This window comes from Schistocerca serialis, chromosome 5 (genome assembly GCF_023864345.2).
Source record: "Schistocerca serialis cubense isolate TAMUIC-IGC-003099 chromosome 5, iqSchSeri2.2, whole genome shotgun sequence".
Taxonomy (NCBI): domain Eukaryota; kingdom Metazoa; phylum Arthropoda; class Insecta; order Orthoptera; family Acrididae; genus Schistocerca; species Schistocerca serialis.
Window position 1 is genome coordinate 738,663,598 of NC_064642.1, and position 15,709 is coordinate 738,679,306.

A 15,709-nucleotide genomic window follows, 5' to 3' on the forward strand; every position below is an offset into this window, starting at 1 on the left:
TAATATTCCGTAAAGTGTTGTCAAAAATAGTTCAGATGGCTCTGAGCATTATGCGACTTGACATCTGAGGTCATCAGTCCCGTAGAACTTAGAACCACTTAAACCTAACTAAGCTAAGGACATCACACACATCCGACGCAGGATTCGAATCTGCGACCGTAGCAGTATAGCGGTTCCAGACTGAAGCACCTGAAACCGCTCGGCCACAGCGGCCGGCAAAAGTGTTGTCAGATGTTAGAGAAGTTGATCCAGTTACGTGATAAATAAGCTACAAATTTAGCAAAGAAGCAGAAACTAGTAACCGTTTGTAATTTGTAAATTTTCATAGGCTGATGTACTTGATTCCATATGCAACAACATTTATGACGAAAGGTCTGCTGATAAAGTACTTGAATAGAAATTTGATTTCAAGATGTAACTGAAGTTCAGAATCGCCAAGAACACACAATGAATAATCAACAGACGTGAGAAATTCGAATGTCCTGGGGAACAAAGACCGGAAGGTAATGAAATATGTCAGCTTATCATCTAATAAATTATCTGAGAGCGCAAACTCACAGTGCGTTCTCAGTGACTGCGTCATTATGCCAAAAGAATGGCTAGCTAAAATATGCATACCACATCAAAGAATGAATCATGGATGAGCCTACAATATCCATGAAGTGACAAGATTCGCATCAGTTACTCTCCCGTAATTGCACCTAGAAATAGTCTCTAAGTCTTGTCAGCTGTTGGCCTGAGGCTGTACAAGCTCACCAGATTCTAGAATGAGATTTTCACTCTGCAGCGGAATGTGCGCTGATGCGACACTTCCTGGCAGATTAAAACTGTGCCGGACCGAGACTCGAACTCGAGACCTTTGCCTATCACGGACAAGTGCTCTACCATCTAAGCTATCCAAGCACGACCCACGTCCCGTCCTCACAGCTTTAATTCCGCCAGTACCTCCTCTCCTACCTTCCAAACTTCACAAAATCTTGGGTAGCTCAGTTGGTAGAGCGCTTGCCCGTGACAGGTAAAGTTCCCGAGCTCGAGTCTCGGTCCGGCACACAGTTTTAATCTGCCAGGAAGTTTCACCAGATTCTGAAGGTTGTTGAGCAGAAGACAGCGCGTGCCATGACCTGCTGCTGGCCCGGAAGACGTCCATTCGCGTCGCCCACTGAGGAGAGTTGCTTACCCGCCGCCTACCGAGGCAGAAATTAATCCCCCTCGCTCTCCAGAATGTGTGGCTTCTGAGCCTGCACAGCGTTCTGTGTGCCAAAGAGACAATTTTACAATCTTCTGACCAATGGTGCGGCAGCAATAAAGAAGCAAACAAGCATCCGAGTCAGCGAGAGATTTGAACTGTAAATTTACAGGAGGATACAGTTCTTAACAATCCGGACTGACGTCCGCTCTCTGTAGTCAAGTTTTCTCACCAGCCAACGTTCAGGGCTCCATGTTTGGATCTTCTTGAGACGAGCGTTTGGCTACTCCCTCTGTTAAATGATTACTATTACCCAATAAGATATTCCACTGCAAATTTTCTATAAGTGGCCTAGCTGCACCTGGAGAGGAGAACGGCTTCCTCATTTTTCACGGTACTGCAAGGTGACCGCAGTCCCACTCCACTCTCTTCTGGGAAGGACTTGCTTATCCTATAGCCTGAACCCGCATACATGTACTTACTACTTATTCGTGTGCTGGATTCCAAATCCAGAATCTGACTGCACTTGCTCGTCTACACGATTCTGAAACCGGAGTCTGACAGTCTCTAAAAAGCGTACTCCTCCGCCCTGGACTACAGCTTTTTCGTGAGCCTAAAATTTTCTATTCAATGTCCCACTTTGCCGGCAACACTGGCCAATGGCACAATGGTATAAACACTCTCCTCCCGCAGTTAATTTCTTACGCCAGTTTCTGCTCAGGAAGTGGAACTGAGGACAGGCGTCACAACGCGCCTAACAATGGCAAGGCGTGTCCTTCCTGCCAGCGCGATCTCATCGCCGTGGGAAAGCGAAGGGGAGAAATCTGTTTTTGCTCTTTTAGCATCAGTTGGGAAATTAACCTGCCCTGCAATAACGGCACAGACGCTGACGTTTCTAAAGACGTTATCTGCATCGGGAGCGTTTACTACCGCACGCGAAGAATTCCCTCACGCCATCGGCGTGTTTTTCTCGTCCAACTGCGATCGTTCTATGTTTTTCGCAAGCTGGGATGGCGGAAAATAGTGGGGGGGGGGGGGGGCTCAGCATTTTTACCACCGTAACTGTGTTCTACCACGTTGTCCTAGGCCAGGAGGGACCGACGTGCGGCCCCTGGCCATCTGCCTACAAAAATCCCGTTCTGACGGTTTCGTCCTGTTGTCAGCTCATGGCCCCGTTACGAAAAGACACCGCTGTTTGCATCCTGAAAGAGTGACCGCTGCGGGTGTGCTCTTGGTACCTCATTGCCCTCTGGCCCGGCTGGCCTAGTGTCAGAATTTTACACCTGAAGACATAGAATCCCAAGTAAGAAAGGGCAAACATTGATACGCGTAGTTAGTACTCCCCTGTAATCATACCATTCGACATTATGATTGTAAGTGCATTTGTTACATACTACGAGGGCTATCCACAAAGTACAGGGTGATTCAAAAAGAATACCACAACTTTAAAAATGTGTATTTAATGAAATAAACATAATATAACCTTCTGTTATACATCATTACAAAGAGTATTTAAAAAGGTTTTTTTTTCACTCAAAAACAAGTTCAGAGATGTTCAATATGGCCCCCTCCAGGCACTCGAGCAATATCAACCCGATACTCCAACTCGTTCGACACTCTCTGTAGCATATCAGGCGTAACAGTTTGGATAGCTGCTGTTATTTCCCGTTTCAAATCATCAATGGTGGCTGGGAGAGGTGGCCGAAACACCATGTCCTTAACATACCCCCATAAGAAAAAATCGCAGGGGGTAAGATCAGGGCTTCTTGGAGGCCAGTGATGAAGTGCTCTGTCACGGGCTGCCTGGCGTCCGATCAATCGCCTCGGGTAGTTGACGTAAACTGTTTATACCAACGTTTAATACACCACCTATCAGGAGGTTTAACACCATACTTCGTTCGAAATGCACGCTGAACAACTGTCGTCGATTCTCTTCTGCTGTACTCAATAACACAAAAAGCTTTCTGTTGAGCGGTCGCCATCTTAGCATCAACTGACGCTGACGCCTAGTCAACAGCGCCTCAAGCGAACAAATGTACAACTAAATGAAACTTTATAGCTCCCTTAATTCGCCGACAGATAGTGCTTAGCTCCGCCTTTTGTCGTTGCAGAGGTTTAAATTCCTAAAGTTGTGGTATTCTTTTTGAATCACCCTGTACATTACGTTTTGGAATTAAAAACAAATAAAGTATTGGAAATTTCTTTTATTATATACAGATGAAAGCCACACTTAAATACTACTTTTCTACGTAGTTGCCATTTAAATTAAGGCACTTGTCGTAGCGATGGACGAGCTTGGAAATTCCTTCGTCATAAAATTCGGCCGCCTGCGCCTTCAACCACGTGGTTATCCCTTCTTGAAGCTGTGCGTCGTCATCAAAACGCTGCATAGCCAACCACATCTTCATTGTTGGGAATAAGTGGAAGTTGCTCGGTGCCAGGTCGGGACTGTACGGCGGATGAGGAAACAACTCCCACTTAAAAGATTCGAGAACATCACGAGTGGCATTTGCCGTGTGGGCCCGGGCGTTGTCGTGAATCAGCAAGATCTTTGAGCCCAACTTTCCCCTGCGCTTGTTTTGTATTGCTCTTCTGAGGTTGTGCAGAGTTTGGCAATACCTTTGAGAGTTTATTGTAGTACCTCTTTCCAGGAAATCCACAAAAATCACACCTTTTCTCTCCTAAAAGAAGAGGTAACCACGTGGTTGAAGGCGCAGGCGGCCGAATTTTACGACGAAGGAATTTCCAAGCTCGTCCATCGCTGCTATAAGTGCCTTAATTTAAATGGCAACTATGTAGAAAAGTAGTATTTAAGTGTGGCTTTCATCTGTATATAATAAAAAAATTTCCAATATTTTATTTATTTTTAATTCCAAAACGTAATGTACTTTGTGGATAGCCCTCGTATATTCAATCTCTGCTCAAGTTTGAGATGTTCCTAAACAGAGACGGTAGCTATCTTCAAGATGCCATAAGTACGCAAGTTGAATCGGAACCTAGGAAATGAGAAAGGCTTTGTGTCACAGAAGTGAATGCAGTCACTGTCCGATAGCTTCAGGGATATAGGAACGACAGGCAGAACAATTTCTGAATACTGATTAATGACATAGGTACACGCTCGACTTGGCTTCCAAACAGGTAATGAAACTTAAGGTAAGGAAAAAAATATAAGTTAAGTTACGAGACTAGCAGAATTCTGTTCTGTATCTGAAATGAATGTAGAAAATGAGAGGAGAGGTATAGGAATGCTTGTCATTATCCCTCAGCGTACGATGCTAGGCTTCGTTGAATAGCGTCGCGCGCTTCCGAGAAGGTAGGCATACAACGTGCCATCCGAACCGTCAGAGTTGCGGATATTCCAGGAGGGACAGGCCACGAGTTTTCCGCGTATTCCTGGGACGTGGACGCGTGTGGCTGGTGTTGCATAGAGGGCAGCACCTCTGCGTACTTCGGAGTCTGGTTCGCCCTGTGTCAGTTTGTGATCAAACTGGGACACCCGTGCCTTTGTTACAGTGTGGGGCGGACAGGAAATGCAGGGAAGTAAGGGCGGAATGCACAGCGCTTAACGGTTGGCGAATGGATACGCCCACGCCGCGCAGTATTTGTACGTTCGGCGGTTTCCGAATCGTCGAATGCAAGATCCAAGTACATTTGCTGCTATCCACAGCTCCCTACGAGAGGCAGGTTCGCTTAATGTAAGTTACTGGTACGTTCTCGTAATGGCACATGTGCGTTTAAGGCCTACTTCGAAAATTGGTGTACTCCTTTTGTGTTACAGTTGCGAAGTCCTAATGGACGCGATCGTCAACGTGCAGTGAGTACACTAGGGTTCGAAGGGGAAGCGTTAAGCACAGGTGAAAAAAATAACCTTAAACAAGCACGCGGTTGGTTGCACGGGAAATGGGTGGAAGCCATTCCACAACTTGGCGTGTGTGGCCTTCAAGAGGTTCACGCCATTTACCCAGACGATTTTCCACATCAAACTGAATTCTGCCAGTGGTTACTGCAAAGGTATCCTTTACAGTAGAAGGTATGTTCAACAGGCGCAATAAACACGTGTGGGCACGGGAAAATCCGCACGCTGCCTTTGTTCGTGATCACCAAGATCACTTCGCTGTCAGTGACGGAGGTAGACAATAATCTGTTCGGTGCACTGTGCATCTGTTTGGATAAAATCGTTGGTGAGAAATGGATAGGTAGCGCTTGGCCAGTGGCATAGTCCGCCCGTGCCCCCCCCCCCCCCCCCCACTTGATGCCCATTGGTTTTTCCTTCTGAAATCTGTTGAATTCTTCTTTTGTGTGATCGTATTGTCCTTAGTTGCTTTACAGTTCTTGAGGGTATTTTCGTTATGTCGTTGCAACTACAAAAAAATGCTTGTCTTTTCCACCGGTCGCGTCTCGCATCTTTGAGGTAAACCATCATAAGTTGTCTGTAATTAAGTTATTTGCAATTCGTTAACAATATATTGGGTTTTACTCATGTTGATTTCCGTTTAATTTCTCGAATACATCGCGAAATGCCGTCTGCTAGCAAATAGTTGACCTTTTTCTTCTTTAGAGACTGACAGTTGTGGTCTAGTTTTTAGTTTCTCTGCGGCAATATGCATTTCTTACTTTTTACACAGCATACTTGTTCACACAGCACTGTTTATTTTCATACTTCTAAGTATATATTGCGGTTTGTGTTTTGTAGTGTTGTCAACATAACCTTGCCACTAGTTTGGCTTTTGCCTATACTCGTTTTCTTTTTAGTTTATTCTATATGTGTAATTCTATATGTGTATTTATATACTGTGTAAGAGTAAGGAAAGGCCAAGAACACCATAGTCCAAGCAACACTGAAAACAGATGTGAACATTATAAGAATCTGTAAAGACAGACATCTCCTTCCTCTCGAAGAAAATTTCCACATACACAAAGCATTAACACAGAATAAATAGTTGCTCAATGACCAAATAAATATGGGAAACTAGACACTCTATAAAACAATTGATGAAATCACATGAAAAAAGGGCATTTTCCATTCTTCACCCTTTCCCATTCTCCCACCAAACCACACTCCCAATTTCATTTCACTCTTGCTCCTCTCCTTTTCCTCCTACTCACACTCCCTCACACTATTATGCACTTTGTCCACTCATTATGGCTTCTCCCTCCCCACCATAAAAAAAAGAAAGAAAAAAAGCCCTCCGTCACTAATCCTTCTCTACTCTTACACAGTGTATAAATACACTGTAACATAATTAAACAGAATTACAAACATATAATAAACTAAAACATCGAGTATAGGTGAAAGACAAATAGGTGACAAAGTTATCTGGCAACACTACAAAACACAAACTACAATACATACTTAGAAGTACGAAAGAAAACAGAACACAGTAGTATGCGAAAAAGTGTAAAATATAAAAAATGCTTAGCGCTGCAGAGAAACTAAAAACTAGACCACAACTATCAGTGGCTAAAGAAATGAAAACATCAACGACGTGCTAGCAGACGGTATGCGATATAGGCGAGAAATTAAGCGGAAATCACCGTAAGTAAAAACCAGCATATTTTTAAAGGAATGTTTTTCGATCTTAAAGCAAATCAAAATGTAAACTTAGCTACAGATCACTGTTGATGCTTTACCTCAATAAGGCGAGACGCGTCTGGTGAAGAAACGCGTATTTTTTGTAGCTGCAACGACTGAACGAAATACACTCAAGAACTGAAATCTGTTACCTATGAAAGACTCACTGAGACTGATGAACAGCTGATAGCGTGCATTATGATAGCCTCCGGTGCAATTTACGCTTTGCCAGGAATGCTTGGAACAGTGCGTCGGTCGATCCAGCGTTGTTGCACGACTTACACTCAAGGAGGAGGGCGTAATGTCGAACGCTTTTTGTAATTGTTTTCAAATAAAGGTTATGAAACGTCACACCAACTTCTCCTTTACCTTGATGCCACAAATACAATGAAACTTGAAAACGTTGCCCTGCAAACCTGCTAGCACGACGCCTCGGGTGGCATGTTGTGAGGACATGGGTTGCTATGTGAAATGTGCTTGTTATTACCCACTATACCAGCCCTCTCATTTACTACATTCATTCAAGGTACACAATATATGTATGTATCGGGTGATCAAAAAGTCAGTACAAATTTGAAAACTTAATAAACCACGGAATAATGTAGATAGAGAGGTAAAACTTGACACAATACTTGGAATGACGTGGGGTTTTATTAGAACAAAAAAAAAAAAACAAAGTTCACCCCATGTTACTAGACGCGTGAAAGATCTCTTGCGCGCGTCGTTTGGTGATGATCGTGTGCTCAGCCGCCACTTTCGTCATGCTTGGCCGCCCAGGTCCCCAGACATCAGTCCGTGCGATTATTGGCTTTGGGGTTACCTGAAGTCGCAAGTGTATCGTGATCGACCGACATCTCTAGGGATGCTGAAAGACAACATCCGACACCAATGCCTCACCATAACTCCGGACATGCTTTACAGTGCTGTTCACAACATTATTCTTCGACTACAGCTATTGTTAAGGAATGATGGTGGACATATTGAGCATTTCCTGTAAAGAACATCATCCTTGCTTTGTCTTACTTTGTTATGCTAATTATTGCTATTCTGTCAGATGAAGCGCCATCTGTCGCTTTTTTTTTTTTTGTTTCTAATAAAACCCCATGTCATTCCAAGCATGTGTGTCAATGTGTACCTCTCTAACTACATTATTCCGTGATTTATTCAGTTTTCAAATTTATACTGACTTTTTGATCACCTGGTATATGGCAGACACAGAAAATTAATCACCCAGCGATGTCGGAGATTTGATGTTCTACCGGATTCCTGATGTTCACGCTACACCCGTGAAATGGTCGTACGGTAAAATACCCACATCGTCGCTATCTCGGAGATACTGTGGCCCATCGCTCGTGCGCCAACTATTACACCACGTTCAAACTCAAATCTTGGTAATCTGCCATTGTGGCAGCAGTAACCGATCTGACAACTGCGTCAGACACTTGTCTTATATTTAGGCGTTGCCAACCGCAGCGCCTTATTCTGCCTGTTTAAATATTCCTGTATTTGAATGCGCGTGCCTATACCAGTTTTTTTGGCGCTTAGTGTATATTGTTTCGAAATAGGAATAACATTAGACCATAATCTACTCGTAAAAAAAATAAACATATTTGAAGTAGCAACTGTGGAAGAATGGGTAAAAATTTAAATATTTTATTCGAGTAGTCTATCGGAAGTTTTCAGTAGTACAGGAAACACAAATCCATCCATTCGAATGTGCCGGGATTGCTCCGAGTGCATTCGAAGAGCGTTTCCGACGCTAAAAACGGAGAAATTACGTCAATTTGGTGGCTGGAGCTTCATTCGCACCGTTAATAACGCGTCAGCGCAGTGTTTCCAGCAGCGATTCATGTGCATTGTAACTTAATTACGATTGCATCATCGCTTAATTCAGTCACGTAGCGCATTACGGGGCGGCAGCCCGCGGGGAGGGGGGCGTTATTCCGTAATTATTCGTCCGCCTCCGCATCGACCGGCGGGCAGCGGCGCTCTCCAGCGAGCAGTGTAGCAGGCAGGGCCCCACAGCCCACAGCCCATGCCACGCGGCCGGCGGGCCGCTGCGACAGGTGCCTGTGACGTCACGCGCCTTCCGTCGTTTGTCACCGGCGGCGCTGCCGCCGCTACACCTGTTCGCGCTATGAATCACTCCGCCCCTGTTATTAATCCCGGCGTATTCATCTTCCGGTCCTGCGCCCGATTTTTCGAAAAGCTACCCCGGTAGCAAGTGGTGCGGAAACGCGGAGCACAAAACCGTTCAGAACTTCAAAGGGGTTGTTAGACACATTGTCTTCTGAAGAGACGAAAGGCGTCCTTTGTGCTTTTTTTTTTAATTTTAGAAACTGCTTGTCCAGTTGAAAACGGTTCGACGATGTTTCTTTACAGGCGCCAGAGACTGTAAATGATAACCTGGCAGAAGAGAGGGAGAGGGGTGATTTTCAGTTTGCTCTCGGCCAATTTCTGTTTGTGCCATGGAAACCTATCTTTTATTACAAAGCTCAAAGAGACGTCCAGCTTAGCAGCTGCGGAACAAAACTCTTTTTTCTCTATATAAGAAATTAATTCTCAGTAGTGTACAATACCGGTCAAAAGTTTTCTGTCTCCCATGGAAAAATCTATATAGTCTATTTCGGTGTACAAGCACACCGTACATACTAAATAAATATTTTCTCTCACTACCAATGGCCTTTTCGTGGTATCCACCTTTTGCCCTCAGTACACCTGCACAAATTCTTGACATTTTAGAGAAAAGATTGTGTAGTGTTTTTATGTCTGTAAATTACTTTATAGCCAGAATGAGATTTTCACTCTGCAGCTGAGTGTGCGCTGATATGAAACTTCCTGGCAGATTAAAACTGTGTGCCGGACCGAGACTCGAACTCGGGACCTTGGCCTTTCGCGGGCATGTGCTCTACCAACTGAGCTACGAGGTACTGGCCGAAGTGAAGCTGTGAGGACGGGGCGTTAGTCGTACTTGGGTAGCTCAGTTGGTAGAGCACATGCCCGCGAAAGGCCAAGGTCCCGAGTTCGAGTGTCGGTCCGGCACACGGTTTAACCTGCCAGGACGTTACTTTATAGCCCTTTAACATTAGATGACTTGAGTTTTTCGACCTCACTGTCAAGTTAATCGCATTATTCAATGGTATTTAAGTCATATGACTGACTTGGCCACATCATATTTTTCAGTTCCCTACACTTCTCATTTCTATTGACACAAGCTTTGCACAATTTAGAAGTATGTTTGCAATCATTGATCTACTGCAGAACAAACCCACAACTGATAGGTCTTGCCTGACGGAAATGCATTGTTGATCAGTGTTTCTTTAATGCTTTAGTAATTCTCCCTAGATTTCCAACTTTATCACCTGCAAAACAACTCCATACCAAGACCGACACTCCACGTGCTTCACCGCTGGTGTCACACACTCACTCTTCATCCGCTCTCCACGAAATCAACGAACAAACACTCGACGATGACTTCTAAGTACTTCAAACTTAGTTCGTCCATGAATAACACAATGGACTGTTGCTTTACGCTCCAATTTTTCGGTTGTTGCACCCATTGCAATTGTTTCACTTATTTTGTTTGCTTAATGAAGGTTTTTTGGCCGCTATACATCCTTTGAACCTTGTTCAGGGAGATGTTGCACTGTTGAGACAGAGACTGGAGATGTTACTGTTTACTTCCTCACGAATTTCATGAGCAGAACGAGACCTCTCACAATTACTCTGAACACGTATAAACTGATGTTCTTTGTGTGATGTTACTCGGGCTCTTCCAGGGCGTGACAAATTACATTGTCAGGAGTTTGCGTGAACCACTGCAACGCCAGCTTTTGTTTCTTCTCTGTTACTAGAACAGCATTCCTGATGCAGAGCTACAGTTAACAGCAAGTAATTCAACTCCAGTTCTCGTCCTGTTAGGAGGCAATATGGCATGAACTTGATCAGGTACACAAACACATTGCTAGATTTAAGCACTTAAACTAACGCGAACTGATTTCTACAGATACAGCTAAAGGGATGAGAAATCCACAGTTGTGATAACTGATGGAACATTTTTACCAGTAATGTAATATAACTTCGATATAAACGGTTGGAGGAAAAACCAATATCTGACACATGTTAACAGCTCCTTAGTTCCTACATATTTGGCGCATTTGTTTTCAATCTCGTATGTATTTCGTAAATTGCTGTATGTGTGGTGTATGTTCTGATGATTCCATTCACTTTCTTGACGTATCACAAAAGACGACCAACTGATGGTCAGGTGAATATTCTCCTTGTCATTAAACGGATTATATACGTGTACAGATAGAATTACTATCATGTTTCAATAAAGAAGGGTACACGTGTGATTGTCTCAGTCAACAGACACAGCGAGGGTCATTTTTTCGCGCTGACTAAGAATACAGTGTACACGCTACTTTTATGGCTATGTAGAAAAATAGATCCAAACTATTGAATTTTCTCTTTATGAGAATATTGAAGGGCGATCTGTTTCAGTTGTTCGAAACCATTCAAAAGCCAAGATCGCACAAAATACGTTTTATTCAAGACAACCGGTTTCAACAGTCTTAACTGCCATCTTCAGGCCTTAAACTTTCTTTTTTTTTTAGAAAAAATGTTCATTTTGCCCTTACTTCATGTACGAGACGTCATCTGCATAAACGTCAACACATTATAAACGTTTGTCATCGCTAAAATATTTAAAAACACACAGCATCTCGTCCAAAGGGCCATGTCCATATACGTAAACGTGCTTAATATGTGTGCAGCATATGTAAACAGATGCGCTATTGTGTACGTATTTGTATCATGTAACGAGCATCTGTGAGCAATTTGTATATGGGCATGGCCTGTTGGACAAGATGCCGTGTGTTTTTAAATATTTTAGAGATGACAAAAGTTTATAATATGGTGAGTTTTATCCAGTTGACATCTTGTACATGAGGTCAGCATAAAATGAACATATTGTACTGCAAAAAAATGTTTAAGAACTGAAGATGACAGGTGAGACTGTTGAAACCGGGTGTGCTGAATAAAAAATATTTTGTGAAATCCATACTACATGAGCACGCACCTAATATGGTTATATAGTCTGCCGGTGATATCCGGTAATAACCGAAACATGTTACAAATCGGTTTTAGCGGGACCTGAATGGTGTTAAGTTGAATTTTTACACAATTTACACATAAGAAACACTGTCCTTCCTTGAGTGAGGCTGGATGGGCCCCTAGTTATCTATACAATACAAACCTAGCTGTCTCAATAATAATCAAATACTGTGGTCGCAGACAACAAATGTTTTATTTCACTTCATCACCGACAACAACGATCAGAAATAATGGCCTGTTTAGGCTCAGGATTGCACACGATACCCTTTAAAAAGATGTACAATATTTTAATTGACTCTGAAATTACATTTCAGTGCAGTTTTAGTGCTTCTATTGTATTCCATACGTTGAATATAATCCCTCTATTCTCTGTTACTGATAACGTCTGTAACTGGCACGCGTTTAATATCAGCGTCCTTTTTGTGTCACAGGAGTGAGCGTCCCACTACACAGTGCCGAAATCCCATTTTCGATGATTCATTTTGTCTTATTTCGTCATAAGGCAGAGACCAGCTGTCCTGTGCGTACAACAGTAACGGTAGAGCTCTAACTCTGCGTAGTTTTGGTAGCGCTTCCTTTCGAATGTTGCGTTTTCATATTAGTCGGATTGTTCTGCTGAAATGCCCTTATATTTTAGGCTTCATTTCCACAACTTCTGATTTTGTACACTTAATATAATTTCCTAGATTTTTAAATTCGCTGTTTCTTAGTTTACCTGTCCATTTATCACAATTTTTGCTCTTATTGATTATAATTCTTAAAATGCCATCACTTTTAGTTTCACTTGTCATGACATATATAGCAGCAGCCCCGCTTAGTTTATTTAACTAATGTCTCCATTTCATTTTCATTGTCACCCATTATTACCAGATTTCAGAAAACAGGATACTTCAAAAATTTACTTTATTAATTATAAAAGTGTTGTTTGCTGTTTTCGGCCAAAATTTTTACATGTGTCGATATAAACTTAAAAAGTGCAAGTGAAAAATGACAGCGTGGTCTAACACCAGGACATACGGTTCACGTTTCACGGGCTGAAACTTTGTCTTAGTGTTTGGACAACTGAGATTATGCACGCTGGGTTCCTGTGATCCCACAATAAATTGCATTTCACCCTGTGAAATGACTTCCTGTAGTTAATGGGCATGTAGCAAGTTCTTTTTTCAGTTATTTGTGTGAGAATAAATATACTGTCTGACCACGATCTTCTCTTTCTGGCACTGGACATCTCAAATCTGTGCATCGATGATAGGAAATAATCTTTTATTAATAATTACCTGACAAACCTGGCACTGGCCGGGTATTCAGTTTGCCAATTTTCTATTAGAAACTAAATCAAAAAACGAAATGAAATGTGTTTGTAACGTAATACCGAAAATTTTCATTTCCATGTGTTCGTGAAAATACCTTTGAAATTATAAAACAGTCGTACTAAGAAATAAAGCGTAATGTGCAAATGTATAAGTACATATCCCGGACAGTTGACTTACGCTGGGCGCAGCTGCTTCACCATTTTGTAAACGTCTCTTTGGCAATGTCTCTTGATAACTAGAAAGATGGCTAATGTTTTCGCCTACAGGCGTTTGTTTTTCGCATTTGAAAGCTGTCAAAAGCGCCGCCAGGATTTCCTTACGATGGCATTACTGTAGTAGTGTCTTATTAGCTTAGAGTATTGTATGTATTAAATCTTTATGCATGATGCAGCACTTTTTCACGCATCTCAGTGTCTATGACGTCATATTTCTAGAATTATGCGTCGTACAACAATATACTTACGTAGGTACACTGAGTGGCGTATGTGAATACTGTCTGCGAAACATGTTGCTCATAGACACAGTAGCAAATAAGTAATAATTTCAAACGACATGCACAATGCGGGAGTTTTTCATGAATCTCCATATTTACGACGTCATATCTCCTGAGCTATGTGTGATACCTTGATATAGTTTTGTAGGTGCATTTAGCGGCATATGTGGATACTGTCTGCTCAATTTATTGCGAATATAGTAGCGTAACGGTAATAAATATAAGCATCATGCATGATGCGGCAGTATTTTAGTTATTTCATTGTTTATGACGTCGTATCTCCTGACTTATAATAGGTAGGTGGTTCTTAGCCCCACAGTAATTGTTCCCTCACATTAAGATAGATGTTTACCGAGTGTGGTTGAAATCGTACGGCCGTTTTAGGAGGAGATATGGGTCAATACACTAATACACACACACACACACACACACACACACACACACACACACACACATATGTACACACATTTTTATAATACGTATGGATTTTGGTATATATTCTGTAAAATCAGTTAAGGAGATTTATTCGTCTGTAATTTGTACACAGCAACATATCACATTTCGTATAAAGTGTAAATATTAATTACACTTTCCCAGTACATACCCTGTATGCTGCCAGGTTTTCATAGGGTTTTGAAACCTCAGTAACAGTCTGTGTGATGCCTGCTTTATTAGCTCGATATCGATATTTTCGGTACTTTGTTGGTTCTTATTTTTCTTGTCTTTAATTGTTTGCTTTAGTTCCCCTACTGAGGTGGGATTCCCCGATGTCACTGTTATTTACTTCCATTTAACTTAATTCTTCAGTTTTATACACAAGGATTTAAAATAGTTTACACATTCGGACTCGGTTATTACGTTCAAGTGTACTGTATCTCGATTTCGTTTGGTCGCACACCTCGTCATTAAGTAAACTCTCTTTTGGCTTACATGAGAATCAGGATCCATATTGCTGACATACTAGTCCCAACTCTCCTGATTCTTTCTTTTCAGAGAACGACTTCCTTTTATAAACTTTTGTGCAACGTATCTGATTCAGTGAAGATTACATCTTCAGATATGTCTTCTGCGGTTTAAATTGATCGTACGAGATACTCAGTTCCCATTGGAATATTTGTTAGTCTCACAGCCCAATGCTACAGTAGCTCCTAGCGTCGTTATTTCTCTAATTCCACCTGGCTCCTTATTTGAGTTATTACTCACAGGACTTAACTGATATCTCTGGTTAAGGGGGGTAGGACGTCGCATTTGAATAGCCTAGTAAAAGCAACTGGTGGATTTTATTAATAAATCCCTGCTTTAAACTCTTAATAAAATTGATCTTTCTGCTGAATTCTACCATCTTCCAGCATATAAATGGATAATACTGAGAAATATTCTCTATCAACATTTAGAATCTGAAAGAGTGTATTCTGTCATTTATAAAATTGTATGAATCTGTGGCTGTAATGCGCTACAGTTAAAATCCTATAGCTTTTAAATTCTGCTTTTACTTGTAGTTGTTTCTCTGAGTAATTGTAGCAGTTACATTCCCAGAAGTGATTAACTCGTTTAACCAACGTGATACATTTACGCCTTGTGAGTATTATCACAGCAAAACGTAACTATTTACAAGAGTCCAGTCCCAGACTCCCACGGTTCTGAGGAGAGAGCCGGGCAGGATGCAATGATGAGGACCTAGCTTGGCTCGAGAGTGTCAAGAAAATGTCCTTGGCAATAACACATATATTAACCAGCAGTATTGATCCGCCCAGGTAGCTGAGTGGTCAGCGCGAAGGACTGTCATGCTAAGGGGCCCAGTTTCGATTCCCGGCTGGGTTGGAGGTTTCCTCCTCTCAGGGACTGGGTGTTGTGTTGTCCTAATCATCATCACTTCATCCCCATCAACACCTCATCGCTGAAGTGGCGTCAACTCAAAAGACCTGCACCAGGCGACCGGTCTACCCGACGGGAGGCTTTAGTCACACGACATTTCATTTCAGCATGAACACAGCATTTTTTCCCAAAGTGTCGCACGACAGCTGGGCTAG